The sequence below is a fragment of the Lycium barbarum genome, chromosome 9 (assembly GCF_019175385.1).
Source record: "Lycium barbarum isolate Lr01 chromosome 9, ASM1917538v2, whole genome shotgun sequence".
NCBI lineage: Eukaryota > Viridiplantae > Streptophyta > Magnoliopsida > Solanales > Solanaceae > Lycium > Lycium barbarum.
Genome location: NC_083345.1, coordinates 77,351,674 through 77,367,024, shown reverse-complemented (window position 1 = coordinate 77,367,024; position 15,351 = coordinate 77,351,674).

Below are 15,351 nucleotides of genomic sequence, written 5' to 3'. Positions count from 1 at the left end.
TGAAAACAACGCAATCTGGAGGCCGAAGAATGCCCAGAATATCTCTCTGATCTGTCTCAAATTAAATGCAATGTCATAGTATCTTATATCTCACTGACCAAGTGGCCAGGCAACTGTAAAATCTCACTGACCAAGCGGCTAGGCAACTGCAAAATCTCAGTGAACCATAGGCCAGGCAATCTGCCTCACTGACCCGTAGGCCAAACATATCTATCTCACTGATCCGTAGGCCAGGTAATCTGTCTCATTGACCCGTAGGCCAGGCAATCTGTCTCACTGACCCATAGGCCAGGCAATCTGCCGCACTGACCCATAGGCTAGGCATATCTATCTCACTGACCCGTAGGCCAAGCAATCTATCTCACTGACCCGTAGGCCAGGTAATCTGTCTCACTGACCCGTAGGCCAGACATGTCTTTCTCACTGACTCATAGGCCACGCTAAATAAAATATGTGTATCATGCATATGCTGAAAATACTGATACTAAAACATGTCTCTCCCACCTCTCTATAAACTCAAGGACATAGGGAGTGAATATGACCCCTCAGAAAGAATAACATAACACTTGGAAACTATGCAACAATATGAGAAACTCTACTTTGACAAATCTCTAGTCATAAGGTTCATTACGCTTTTACCATATATGGAATCATGCCAAGAAAAGAATGAACAACCTTAACATACCTGAAATTTACTTCTCGACTTTCCAACCTACTTTCTATCTTGCAATCTACATAAGATCATTCGTAGTCTTGTAATCTACATATAAAGCCATTCATACTATTGTTAGGCTTATCGTCATATGCTTGTCTTAAGCCTTCAAATTAATTTCTTTTAGAATCTGTCGAAATTCGGGAAGCATGTCTCCTGTTTATATCCCAATCCTAAAATCACAATACCAACAACCAACAACAACAGCACTAGCATCATCAATACCAAAATACTCCATAAAACATATGACACGATGTTTATCCAATTTCACAACCAACTAATTCATTATACGACTATTTAATAGCCCTATCTTCGTAAGTAAACCTAAATCAATATCAATAAGGAGAGATTCATACCTTGTTCTTACTAGAACATCAATATCTTTAATGTCCACGTTGAAGTCAAGCTAAGATCCACCGTAATACGATACTATAGTCACAACTATACGCTACCCGAGCCTCGATTAATACTCTGCTACTCAAAATCACTCTAATCCCTCAATTATTATGACACACATACCCCTATATATGTGCTGAGCTTTTTGGGGAATCATTTGGGGAAAAATGATGGTTTTGACCCTTATATAATGTGTTGAAGTCAGTGGAAAATGACTTAAAAATTGCTTTGCGTGTTCACGTAGCCTTGGGGCGTGTTCGAGTAAAGCTGCTCAGTGCTCCCCTGCGCGATCATGCCACTCCCAGGTGCGTTTGCACGGGGTTAATCCCTGCTCTGGCATTCCATCTTGAAATGCTCATAACGTTTGATTCCGATGTCGGATCGATGCGCGGTTTTTGCGTTGGAAACTAGATTTCTTGAACTTCGATTTGGGCTTTTGTTTTACTTCAAAACTCCTGATGTACTAGGAGATATTCCTTTCTCAAGTTAGGCCAAAATTACCGTACGAAACCTTGCCCATCCTTTCTCCAAAGTTCCAACAAACTTAATTTCTTAATTCCCCTTGTTCTCCAATCCTTCCATGACCTATTACATGAACTTAAACCCCCATAACCATAAGATAGGTGTGTATAACCTCATATATCCTAGAAAATAACTCCAGTGTCTACTATTGAGCAATTAACACCTAACGAATCTCAACGTACAAAACTACGAGGTGTAACATTCCTCCCCCCTTAGAAACATTCGTCCTCGAATGTTAAACTCTTAGGAATTCTACGAAAATTTTGCCAGAGTTTCCTGTAGCAACCCCCTAGGAAGGGTGCCACTTAACAAAACTAATCAAACTTACTAAGTTAAATATATTTATGGCGAAACTATTTTTGTAAAAAATGGACAACACCAATTTTGAGTGAAATCAACACTTTAGAGTTCATCAAACGCGTAGTGGAGAATTATCTTTCATGCTACAACATCCAAGGATCATACCAAACATTAAATTCAACTCCCAATCTCAAATACAAACTAGTTAAGTTTCCCAAGTTCAACACAAGTACTAATTTTAAAATATTACAAAACTCGAAAATGGACATTCCCAAAATAGTTAAATCATTCATCAAGATCAAGTTATAAAATGTTAGCCTCCTAACCCAAATTTCAATCAAAAGTGCATATTTAAGTGCGTCACATGGATCACGTACAAGTCCCCAAACCTATGCAAAATGAACATGCTCTTGCAAATGTGATCTTCATCTAAGCTTCCAAATAGTCTACCTCAATTGGCCATCCTTAAGTCTCCCTCTGAACATCACCTACGATAGTAACAAAAGCATAAAGCTTAGTGACACATAAACTTAACTAACATTTCATATAAAAAAGAGAAGCAGGCTATGCAAGGAATACAAAAATAAATTCTTGGAATAAGCTTGTCAAAATCATCATCAAGTACTTAACGAAGTTACAATGGTTTCACGGAAATGAAATATCAAACAAGAACTAAATGAAGGTACAATCCTTTCAAGAAAGTAAATATCATATATTAAAATAGTTCAATTATCAATATTCAAAATCTCACATATCAAGAAGCTTTCCAAAGAAAATCCAAGAAATTCCACCATTTGGTTAATTTAATAGTGAGCTATGAATCAAATATAAGTGCAAGAAATAAGTTCAAGACATAAGCTCATCCGAATAATAAGCAAGTACTTAATCAGTGTACGACATTTCAAGAGAATCACCAAACCATAGGATAGTTCAAGGTACTAATATTTCAAATACCAAGTGTCAAGAAAGCCTTTGAAGCTTAAAATACCAAGTGTCAAGAAAGCTTTTGAAGCTTCAAATACCAAGTGTCAAGAAAGCCTTTGAAGCTTCAAACACCAAGTGTCAAGAAAGCCTTCGAAGCTTTAAATACCAAGTGTCAAGAAAGATTTCGAAGCTAATTCACGAAACGTCATTCAGTTAGTTAATTTCGCCCAACACATACGTCATGCCATCAAATCAAGCACTATCGAATATCAAGAAGAAGCGAAGCCCCTATCAAGAAGGACCGAAGCCCATATCAAAAAGGAACGAAGCCCCTATCAAGAAGGACCAAAGCCCCTATCAAGAAGGGTCGTCACCCAATAATCAAGAGAATCATGTGCCATGTTGAAAGTGGCTTTCCACTCATACTCGAGAATGGACAGAAGTCCATCATCCAGACGAAATGCAAATCCAAAGTCAAGATGGGCAAGATTCAAAATCAAGAAGGGTCGTCACCCTATAATCAAGAATGCAATAATTCTCAACCAATCCGTATATATGGGCAAATTAAGTCGTCTTACAAAAATGCTTCACATAACACCAATGTGATTTTAGCATACTTATAACTCAATTACAAAATTATACTCTCAACGATCATGTTATCATATTGATGTGTCTCAAGATATTCTTATCATCCCACGAAACAAGTAAGCTATCAAAGTACCAACAAGGACAATATGCCAACAATTTAAAGTAGATATTATTTCACCAAGATTCAAGCTTCTCACAATATTTCAACCAAAAAAAATTGAAAGAAAAGTTCCAGCATAGGTGCAACCTTGGAGCTTTAGACTTCTAAAGCTCAAACAAACATCAAGAAGTTATAAATCCCAAAGTAGCGATCAAGTAAATATGTCGACTTCCTTAGCTAATTTCCCTTAGCTTCTACAAGAGTATATATATATATATATATATATATATATATATATATATATATATACCTTAAACACACAATCAAATGTCTAATTAATTTCAATAGTTTCAGCACATCAAAACTAACCACGATATCAGTGAAAATCACCCTAAACTAGCAAAACAGAAATTCTGGACAGTACTACTATCTTGTATTGTGACTCAGTTTCAAAAGGGTAAATAGCAAAAATAGACTTTGTGGCCTTCTTGAAAGTTGTAGATATGTGAAATAGATTTGTAGAACATCTTGGATCATTTAAAACCAAATTTTATACAAGGAATTATGCTGAAAAAACTAACAGCTATCCTGTTCAAAAACGGGTTTTGCAACTTACCTCAATCGTGTGGAGTAGCTTGTGGCTCAACCAAAACAAGTCTTGATGATTGATTTAGTGGATGAATATTATGAGAGAACAGAATATTTGGGGTTTTATTTGGTGGAGAAAACGAAATATCAAGAGGAGATGGAGAAAATCTTAGCCAACAAGATATATATTTACCTTTGGATAACCAAAAACTTTTTTTTTTCTTTTTTCTTTTTGGATAACTACAAAAAGAGGCTGCCCTAAATACATAAATATCTAATCCATTTAATAATTTACTAAGATAATAATTGTAGGAGTAGTTTACATGACTACCCATAACACTTCAAACAAGTTCCAAATATCATCAAATTCACGTGGAGGAAGTGCGAAGTAAAATATACCTTTACTATCAAGATATCTTCAATCGAAAATTCAAATGTTAGTTTAAAAATTTTGGGGTGTTACATTTCCCCTGTAATTGTACCACTACCATCCTGTCACAACAACCCAAAATATATAGTGCCTCACAGGGCTCCAACAACAACAACAATAATGGCTCCACACGACTAAGGAACTATAAGAAGGAAAGCGTTACGCACCTGAAGACAATGATGTCTCTGTCTACATTTCTTCTAGGAGTGGAAACAAATGTGGGTACCTAGACTTCATGTCTTCTTCAGCTTTCCAAGTCATTTCTTCCCTATTATTGTTTCTGCATAGAACTTTAATTGAGGCTACATCTTTAGTTCTTAGCTTCCGAATTTGTCTATCCAGGATTGCAATGGGAACTTCTTCATAGGATAATTGTTAAGTGATCTGGACATCATTCACAGGTAAAATTGTAGAAGGATCTCCAATACACTTATGAAGCATTGACACATGAAAGACTGGATGCACTTTCTCCAATTCTGAGGGTAGATCTAACTCATAGGCTACTTGGCCCACTTTACGTACAACCTTTTAGGGTCCAATGTATCGAGGGATAAGCTTTCCCTTCTTGCCAAATCTCATAACGCCTTTCATCGATGACACCATCAGGAATACCCAATCATTCACTTGGAACTCCAACTCTCGTCGGTGATTATCCGCATAAGACTTCTGTCGACTTTGGGCTGTTAATAATCAATCTTGAATAAGCTTAACTTTCTCCACCGCTTGCTGGATTAATCTGGCCTTACTAATTTCATCTCTCCCACTTCAAACCATCCAATTGGTGATCTACACTTTCGCCCATATAAAGCTTCATACGTGACCATCTGAATACTGGAGTGGTAACTATTGTTGTATGCAAACTCAATAAGCGACAAATGACCATCCCAATTACCTCCAAAACCTAGCACACATTCCCTTAACATATCGTCAAGGGTCTGAATAGTACGTTCAGCCTGCCCGTCTGTCTGAGGGTGAAATGTTGTGCTGAGATTCACCTGAGTCCCCAAGCCCTCCTGAAAGGATCTCCAAAAGTTATCCACAAACTACGCACCTCTGTCGGAGATAATGGATACGGGAATACCATAAAGTTGGACTATCTCCTTAATATAAAGTTTCGCATAATCCTCAGCGGAGTAAGTAGTCCTGACAGGCAGAAAATGTGCTGATTTTGTCAGTCTAGCAACAATTATCCATATAGAATCAAACCACGCTAACACCGGGGTAAGCCTGAAATGAAATCCATATTAACTACTTCCCACTTCCAAGTTGGAATGTCCATAGCCTGCAATAATCCGCTGGGCTTCTGATGTTTAAGCTTCACCTGTTGATAATTAGGACACTAGGCTATGAATTTTGCTATATCATTCTTCATTCCATTCCACCAATAAACATTTTTGATGTCGCGGTACATCTTTTTTGACCCTGGATGGATAGAATAGCGAGAGCAGTGAGCCTCTGCCATAACCTTCTGACGTAACCCTGCAACATTGGGAACACACAACCTACCTCAATACCTGAGGACTCAATCTCCATTAATCCCAAATGGTGATTTTTTCCTTTGCGGAGCTGTATACTGTAATGCGTCAATGAAGGGTCTTCATACTAATGCTTTTTCACCTTGGCTACTAAGGATGATGTTGCTGTTGTTTGTATAGTAACACCTACATCTCCTGAATCTATCACTCTGACCCCCAAATTGGCTAACTGAAGAAGCTCATGAGCTAACTCTCTTTTTCCAGCCTGCAGGTATGCTAAACTACCCATAGATTTTCCATTGAGGGCATCTGCTACCACATTCGCCTTCCCTGGGTGGTATAAAATATCAACATCACAATCTTTCAATAATTCTAACTACCGCCTCTGCTGCAGGTTTAGCTCCTTCTGCTTGAAGATTTACGGAAAATTCTTATGATCTGTATAGATGTCAATATGAACGCCATATAAGTAATGTCTCTAGGTTTTAAGTTCATGAATCATGACTGCTAACTCTAGGTCGTGAGTCTGGTAGTTCTTCTGGTGCTTCCTGAGCTGTCTGGAAGCGTAAGCAATCACCTTGCCGTGCTGCATTAATATGCACAACAATCCAACCCCCAAAGCGTCACAATAGACAACATAACCCTCGGATCTCTCTAGAAGCGCCAGAACTAGTGCTGAAGTCAACCTATCCTTCAATTCTTGAAAACGCCGCTCGCAAGCAACTGTCCATTGGAACTTGTCTGCCTTCTGGGTCAACTTTGTCAACAGGGTAGAAAGAGAAGAGAAGCCCTCCACCAATCTTGTGTAATACCTTTCTAAACCCAGAAAACTACGAGCCTCTATCGGCGTTGTGGGTCGAGGCCAAGTCTTTACAACCTTTATCTTCAGAGTATCTACTTTGATGCCCTCCTCTAAACAATATGCCCTAGGAAAGCCACAAACTTTAGCAAGAATTCACATTTGGAGAATTTCGCAAACAACTTCTGGTCCTAAAGGACCCTAAGTACCGCACGCAAATGATCTGCATGCTCAGCCTCTGATCGAGAATAAACCAGAATGTCGTCAATAATTACTATCACGGATAGATCTAAGAAGGGTCTGAATATGTTATTCATCAATCCCATGAACACTGCTGGCGCATTAGTCAACCCGAAAGACATAACAAGAAACTCAAAATAACCATATCTAGTCACCGGCATAGCTGTGTACAAATATGGAAGGGTATGTTTAACCCAAATCTCCTATGACTTGGCTCTACAACACGATTTAGATCTGAAAGAAAGATAACCAACTCCTAAATGCCCTGTAACTTCCAGGTTATCTGATGTGGTGCACAACACATCTATAAACAAGACTCTACTAGACACGGCTTGTAGACTCCCTAGGACAAACCTGCTCTAATACCAAGTTTGTCATGCCCCAAATCTGGAGTGGTGTGATCGGTACTCGATGCCAAACTAGGCCCGAGCGAACCATTCTAAATCTGAAACTCTGGAAGTAACCCCCAACTTAAACCGATAAGGCCTACCTGCACACAAGAATTACCAACAAGCCGATGAGGCCGCAATCTGGATATATATATATATATATATATATATATATATATATATATATATATATATATATATATATATATAAATAATGACTATCTCGCCTGAACTGGGCACACACACCCAAAAAATATATACACAACTGAGCAAGCCGACGAGACTGCTATGATCGTACAAAGCCAACATTATCCAATAGACATATCTAAGCCGACCAGGGTATCACATAGACACACTACATACAGGACACTTCTACAAGCCTCTAGGGAAAGTATGACTGTACCATGGTCGGAGCAGGGCCCCGGCCCATACAATCTGTAACAAAAAAGAGAGAGACCCCAAAGACCGTGCAGTTCCGAACAAAAAGAGAGCTCACCAATCAGCTGATATCAGATCCTGCCTACTGGGGAGGTCTATCAGTTTGTCAATCTGTACCTGCAAGCATAAATGCAGCGCCCCCGGCAAAAGGGACGTCAGTACGAAATAATGTACCGAGTATGTACGACAAATGATAACTGAAACTGAACTGAAAACAATGCAATCTGGAGGCCATAGAGTGCCAAGAATGTCTCTATGATCTGTCTCAAATTAAATGCAATGCAACAGTATCATACATCTCACTTACCAAGTGGCCAAGCAACTGTAAAATATCACTGACCAAGTGGCCAGGCAATCTATCTCACTAACCCGTAGGCCATGCAATCTGCCTCACTGGCCCGTAGGCCAGGCATATCTATTTCACTAACCCGTAGGCCAAGCAATATGTCTCACTGACCTGTAGGCAAGGCAATCTGTCTCCCTAACCCGTAAGTCAGGCATGTCTATCTCACTGACCCGTAGGCCAGGCTTGTTTGTCTCACTGACCCGTAGCCCAGGCTAAAGAAAATATATGTATATCATGCATATGCCGAAAATACTGATACTGTAACATGTCTCTCCCGCCTCTCTATAAACTCAAGGACATAGAGAGGGGATATGGCCCGTCAGAACGAATAACATAACACTCGGAAACTATGCAACAATATGAAAAACTCTACTTTGACAAATCTCTAGTCATAAGGTTCATTACGCTCTTACCATATATGGAATTATGCCAAGAAATGAAAGAACAACCTTGACATACTTGAAGCTTACTTCTTGACTTTCCAACTTACTTCCTGTCTTGCAATCTACATAAGATCATTCGTAGTCTCGTAATCTATATATAAAACCATTCATACTATTTTTAGGTTTATCGTTATATGTTTGTCTTAAGCCTTCAAATTAATTTCTTTTAGAATATGTCGAAATTCGGGCATCATCTCCCCTGTTTATATTCGTAGCCCAAAATCGCATTACCAACAACAAACAACAACACTAACATCAAAAACATCATCATCAATACCAAAATACTCCATAAAACATCCCACACGATGTTTATCCAATTTCACAACCAACTAATTCATTATATGACTATTTAATAGCCCTATCTTCGTAAGGAAACCTAAATCAATATCATTAAGGAGAGATTCATACCTTTTTATAAGTAGAACAACAATATCTTCAATGTCCACCTTGATTTCAAGCTAAGATCCACCGCAATATGATACTATAATCATAACTATATGCTACCCGAGCCTCGATTAATACTCCGCTACTCTAAATCACTCCAATCCCTCAATTTTTATGACACACACACCCCTATATATATGCTGAGTTGTTTGGGGAATCATTTGTGGAAAAACTGAGGGTTTTGACCATTATATAGTGTGTTGAAGTCAGTGGAAACTGACTTAAAAATTGCTCTGCTCGTTTGTGCAGCCTTGGGCGCGTTCGCGCAGAGTTGCTCAGTGCTCCTCTGTGCGTTCGTGTTGCTCCCAGGTGCGTTCGCGCAGGGTTAATTCCTGCTCTGGCAGTCCGTCTTGAAATGCTCATAATGTTTGATTCTGATGTCGGATCGACGCGTGGTTTGCTGCGTTGGAAACTAGACTTCCTGAACTCCAATTTGTGCTTTAATTTCACTTCAAAACTCCTGATGTACTAGGAGATATTCCTTTATCAAATTAGGCAAAAATTACCGTATGAAACCTTGCCCATCCTTTCTCCAAAATTCCAACAAACTTAATTTCCTTAATTTTCTTGTTCTCCAATCCTTCCATGGCCTATTACATGAACTTAAACTCTCATAACTATAAGATAGGCGCATATAACCTCATATATCCTAGAAAATAACTCCAGTGTCTACGATTGAACAATTAACACCTAACGAATCTCAACATACAAAACTACAAGGTGTAAAACTGGCATGGATAGAAGCTCACCCTAAATCTGTCAGCAACGACATCAACTCTAGATATGACGACGAGTAGCAGTCCCTGGATCACAATTTGCACTCAAAAGAATGCAACAAGGTAGTATTAGTACAAACACTATGTACCTGTAGATATCATAGGGCGACTAAGATTAGTATCATGCATACATCATAAAGTCAACAGAATAAACAAGCCAGCCAAAAACATGAAATCAATAACCCAACAATAAGTCAACAAAGGATAATCACAAATCAAGTTACCCAAAGATATCAAGAATCAAATCAACGGGAACAACAAACGAGAACCAGTCTACCAACAATAACCATATACTCACTGTGCACACATGCTAACTGATGTCATTGTTCAGTAGTCATGACCGGCAAGGGACCCATGGTGTCCATGTACCACTCGTTTCGGATACTCATTGGACCCGAGCCATAAATCCTCCGCTCCAGAAAGAACCTCGGACCCGGTCCACATCATGTATCATTCGTTTTCGGAATGAACATCGGACCACGAGCCTATAATCTGGGTCACATTTGTACCTTTTTATGTATATATACTGTAGTATTTCTTATCCTCTTGTTATCAATACTCAATCATCATTTTGTATCGCAATTTCACCGAGAACATCATATTAACTTCCAATCACAACAACATCAAACTGTAGGTTTAACACAATGAATAGTGGCGTGAAGCCCACACAGTCACACAATCAACTGCATATAGGAGTTCAACCACACACACATTATGCATGAAGACTAGACATGCTTCCTCCTATTGAATTCACAACACATACAATCAACAAATCAAAGTCTAACTAGAGTAGATTGTAACCTACCTCAAACGTAGAGCTGCAACAATGCGAATCACTCCGCTATGACCTTTCCCTTTCGTAATCCTCGAAACACTCAAAGTATAGAAATTAGAATGATCAATGACTCATGCTTACTCTAGTCACAAAATCAATTCAAGAATATCCTTCCCTTTAGCCCCATTCCCATTAGTGAATGATTTCTAGGTGTAAAACAACCTAACAAGGGCATTAGTAACCACTATTCATCAATCTATAATAATATTTGATCAACACATCAATTACAAGCAGTTCCCATGGTCAAGCTACCGTTTTTATAAAACCCTAAGTCTCAATTCACTTAGTTCATGGCTCTAATAGTTTAATTCATGATTAAGAGAAGTTAGCCCAAGCTATTAGATGATAAATAAGTGGTAACAATCATAACCCATCAATTGTAGAAGGTCTATTAGGGTCTAGGGTTACTATTACTAATTCACCATTAAAGACCCGTAAAAAGGATGATAATCATGAAGATGATACGTAATGATTGAAAGGGATGGAAGAGACTTACCTCACAAGAATATTCTTGCCCTAGCTTGGAAATTCGCCCTAGGTGCTTGTGGGGAACAGTGTCGGAGTTTTATGAATAAAAAACTAGGAACTAAGTGTTTAAAACCTAAAATTTTGTCCCCGTCGACCATTGCGGCGGTTAATTCACCGCTACAGCAGTCTCACTATGGCGTCCAAGGGCTCGCTATAGCAGACTAAAAGGAATCCGACCTCCACTATGGTGGGCCATATCCTGCTATAGCGACATCGCCATAGCGGGCCATTGCCTGGCAGAGCGGACACATCGATCAGGATTGACTTCTTGCAGTGAGGGGCTCACCGCTACAGCGGTGCTGCCGTAACGGTACCTACCCCGTCGCAGCGGTACCATTTAGGCAGTAGGTTTGCAATTTTTCCCAGTTTTCTACTCTACCACCCAACATTTCATCTGAGGCCTCACAAACACAAACAAAACATGCACATAAACATAAAAACACCATACGAATCCACTTGTGTCCTCGGAATTGCAAACGGAGTTCTAATTTCCTATGTCACCCCCCTCCCCGATGGACACAACATAATCACAAACAAGTCAAGTTTTCAGTTCTTAGACTTATAAAATCGAGTTGCTATTAGCTTGTTCTAACCTTGGGAAGGTTCTATTTGGTAGGGTGATCCTATATTTTCCATAACGACAAGAAGGGTTGTTACAAAATTTAAAAACCAACAGCTGTTTCATTCAAAAACAGGTTCTAGATTATCACGAAGCTCACTTTTGACAATCCCAATAAAATCCTCATGAAATTCAACCCAGGATAGCCTTTTGAATCACTCAATTTGTCCATAAAATGAGAGAGATATGATGCTTTTATGTTGTGGAAAGACTGCAGAATTTTTAAGGGCGAACTTAGCGGAAAAATCGTAATTTTTAGCAAAAATCACATTAGAAAATTAGCATAGCAAAATTTTAGTAAAATGCCCATATCTGCCTCATACGATGGCGAAACTGACGATTCTTGTTGCTTTAGCTCCGAAATTACAATAGGGATCTAACGGTTCAAAGGTCATTTGCTCATGATGGTACCCTTTTTGCTCAAAACAGCATCAAAACTAAAAACAAACACCATACAACCCAAATACATCTGAAACTCATCAGAATCTAATCAAAATTTGTGGACAAGTCCAAAATTATCATACGAACTTGCTCGAACTCTTAAAACATCCAAACAGGACCGTCTTGACCCGATTTTGACTGTGGTCAAGTCTAAAACATCTCAAAAGCTAGTTTCTCAACCAACCACCTAAATCGCACTCGAACCTCTCGGGAATCGAACCTACGACTCAACTAAGTCATAAATCACATTCTGGACCTAAAGGAACTATCAAAATTTGATTAAGTGTACGTTTACCCAAAAGTCAACTTTTGGTCAAACTTCTCAAACTTAAGCCTTCAAAATTCCAAAACTTAGATTTTCTACTTCGATTCTCATCTTATCACCTCGGGAATGGCGCCACCTATCCCCACAAGTCATAAACATCAAAACAAAGCTAACAAAACAACAAATCTTGCATCCAGGTCGTATTTCTTCCTTTGACCATCTTTTTACCATAAATATGCATATCAAATATTAAAACTGACTTAATTGTCTAAAACCAACCAGACGAACTCTAAAATTATCTCCATAAATTTTTAAAGGTCATAAATAATATTCCAAATCTAACGAAATCTTTATATCGTCAATCAGAACACGTTTTCCCACAATATACAATTTATCCAAATAATTGAATGCTTGAATTTACAAAGTGAAACCTTCTCCCAACGTGAGCAAAATGATATTCGTTTGACTTCAAATTTTGCTAGCAAGTCAAAATAATTATAACTGAGTTTCTGGAATAGACGACACGCAAATTAGAGCACCAGTTCTCAAAACAACCGACCGGGTCCTTACATCAAATACCAATTAAACAATTGTTCGTCCTCGAATGATAGAGAAAAGTACGAAAGCTGACGGAAACCAAGGAATCTCTAAAATAACAACATGGGAGCCTCCACGGTACGAAGTATGCCAAAATCACTGCTTGTTCATCTTATCAGTCAAAACATTCTCTAACTTAGCTAAAAGACCCAATTTTTCATATTTTCCACATTCGAAATTTCTTTACCGATGATCCCATATATGAACTGCTTTTGTTGGAATTCTCTAATTCGATATAACCATACTTCTGAACGTGATCGATAGGTCTCGCAAACGTTCCTCAAAATAACAAACCTTTAGATATAGACATAATCATATCCCACTCTGAACCGGTAAAATGTTATGATCCTGCTAACCTTTCTTTCACCCATCGACATTCTTCGAACCATGATTTCTTCGAAGCACATAAACACAATGTTACACCTCGGAAATTTTTCCGTACTTGTGTGATGAGTAGAACAATGAAAGGATTGGGTGTATGATGTTTTACTAAGTCGGGAATGGCTAATTATGAATTTTTGGAAATAAGAAGGTTGCGAAAATATTTCAGCTCAGTGGTCGTAAAGGGCACTATACGGCCCGTAAAATGATTTACGGACCGTATAGTGCAATCGTCCTCCAGCCTTCTAAAATCTCAAAGTTTTTGCCAAGTAATGAAATGGCTAAACACGACTTGGAGGACGGCCCGTAAACTGGTTTACGGACCGTAAACCTCGGTCGTAAACTGCCATGTCCCTCAGCTAAACTTTCTGTTTCTGGGATGATTAAAAACGATCATGAAGGACGGACCGTAAACCACAATACGGTCCGTAAACTGTGGTTTACGACCACTGTTCATCGCGATAATTTTTCATTAAAGATCAGTTTTGTGATTATTAAAAGGAACTTAGGCTTTATTTCATTTCATTTTTCTTCCATACAACTCAAGAATCCTCTAGAACTCTCCAAATATTTCCTCCATAAGAATTCAAGAGAATCAAAGAGAACATCAAGATCAACACCACTAAATTCATGAAAACAAGTGTAAGAACACATCAAAGGATCATCTAAGTCAAGAAATCCTTAAAAGGGTGGAACTAGGGTTTTGGCTAAGTGAAGTATTTCAACTCAAGGCATGTTCAATCATCATTTAAGGTATGTTTCATGACTATACCACGTGATTCAAGGTATTGGAAGGCTTAGATACTTAAAATGTAGAAGAACATAGGAATGGGTCATTATTGAGTGAATAGTGACATAAATGAATGATAGTGGAATTGAATCATGAATGTTGAAGTGTTGTGAGTACAAATACGATATAAATGATGTTTATAACGTGAAACAAGTAGTAAATGCACGAAAGCACTAAGGTGAGTTATAGGGAGAAATATGGGAAAATTGGAGGAAAATGGTGGATTTTGCTAATGGTGCATAAATGATGATTTTGATTGCGATATTGCGAATAACATTGTGAATGTTGGGGGTAGATATAGAACATGGGAAAAGCAGTATAAACGAAGGAAGTACTACCCAAATTTTCCTATAACTGGCGATCCGTTCTTGTAGTTAATTAACTAATGTAATACGAATTCTCTCATGAATGTGACGACGTGGTATTGAAGGAGAATAAGTGGACAACAACTTAGCTAAACGACAAGGTATGTGAGGCTAGTCCTTTCTTTCCAATGGCATGAATCTTATAGTCCGAATTACCATCTTTCCATGAGCTCCTACATTCCAAAAAGTTAAATGCCAATATGAGATAAGTTATACAATATGATGATGCTAGTATGATGATAATGTTAGTCCTTGCCTACACTCACCTTATGTACTACTCCTTTCAAGGTGAGGCAGAATGTCCGTAATTTCTCCATAAAGTAATCGGGGGGTCACGACCTTACGTCACCCCGATAGAGTAAAGTTGTTCTCAAACCTTACGCATGTGCTATGACAAGATAAGTATTTTACAATGAGTACATTATTATGATTATTTTGTGATAAGCATGGCATAAGCATTGCATACCGGGCCTAGTTGGCTGGGCAGACACCGCTTCGGCGGGCGGCGATATGGATACACCACGACGTTCGGGGTGGGCAGACACCACTAGTGGGCGACATGAGATGGTACCCCAGACGCGGAAGGCCTGGACGCGGGCTTATATTATTGATTATCACAC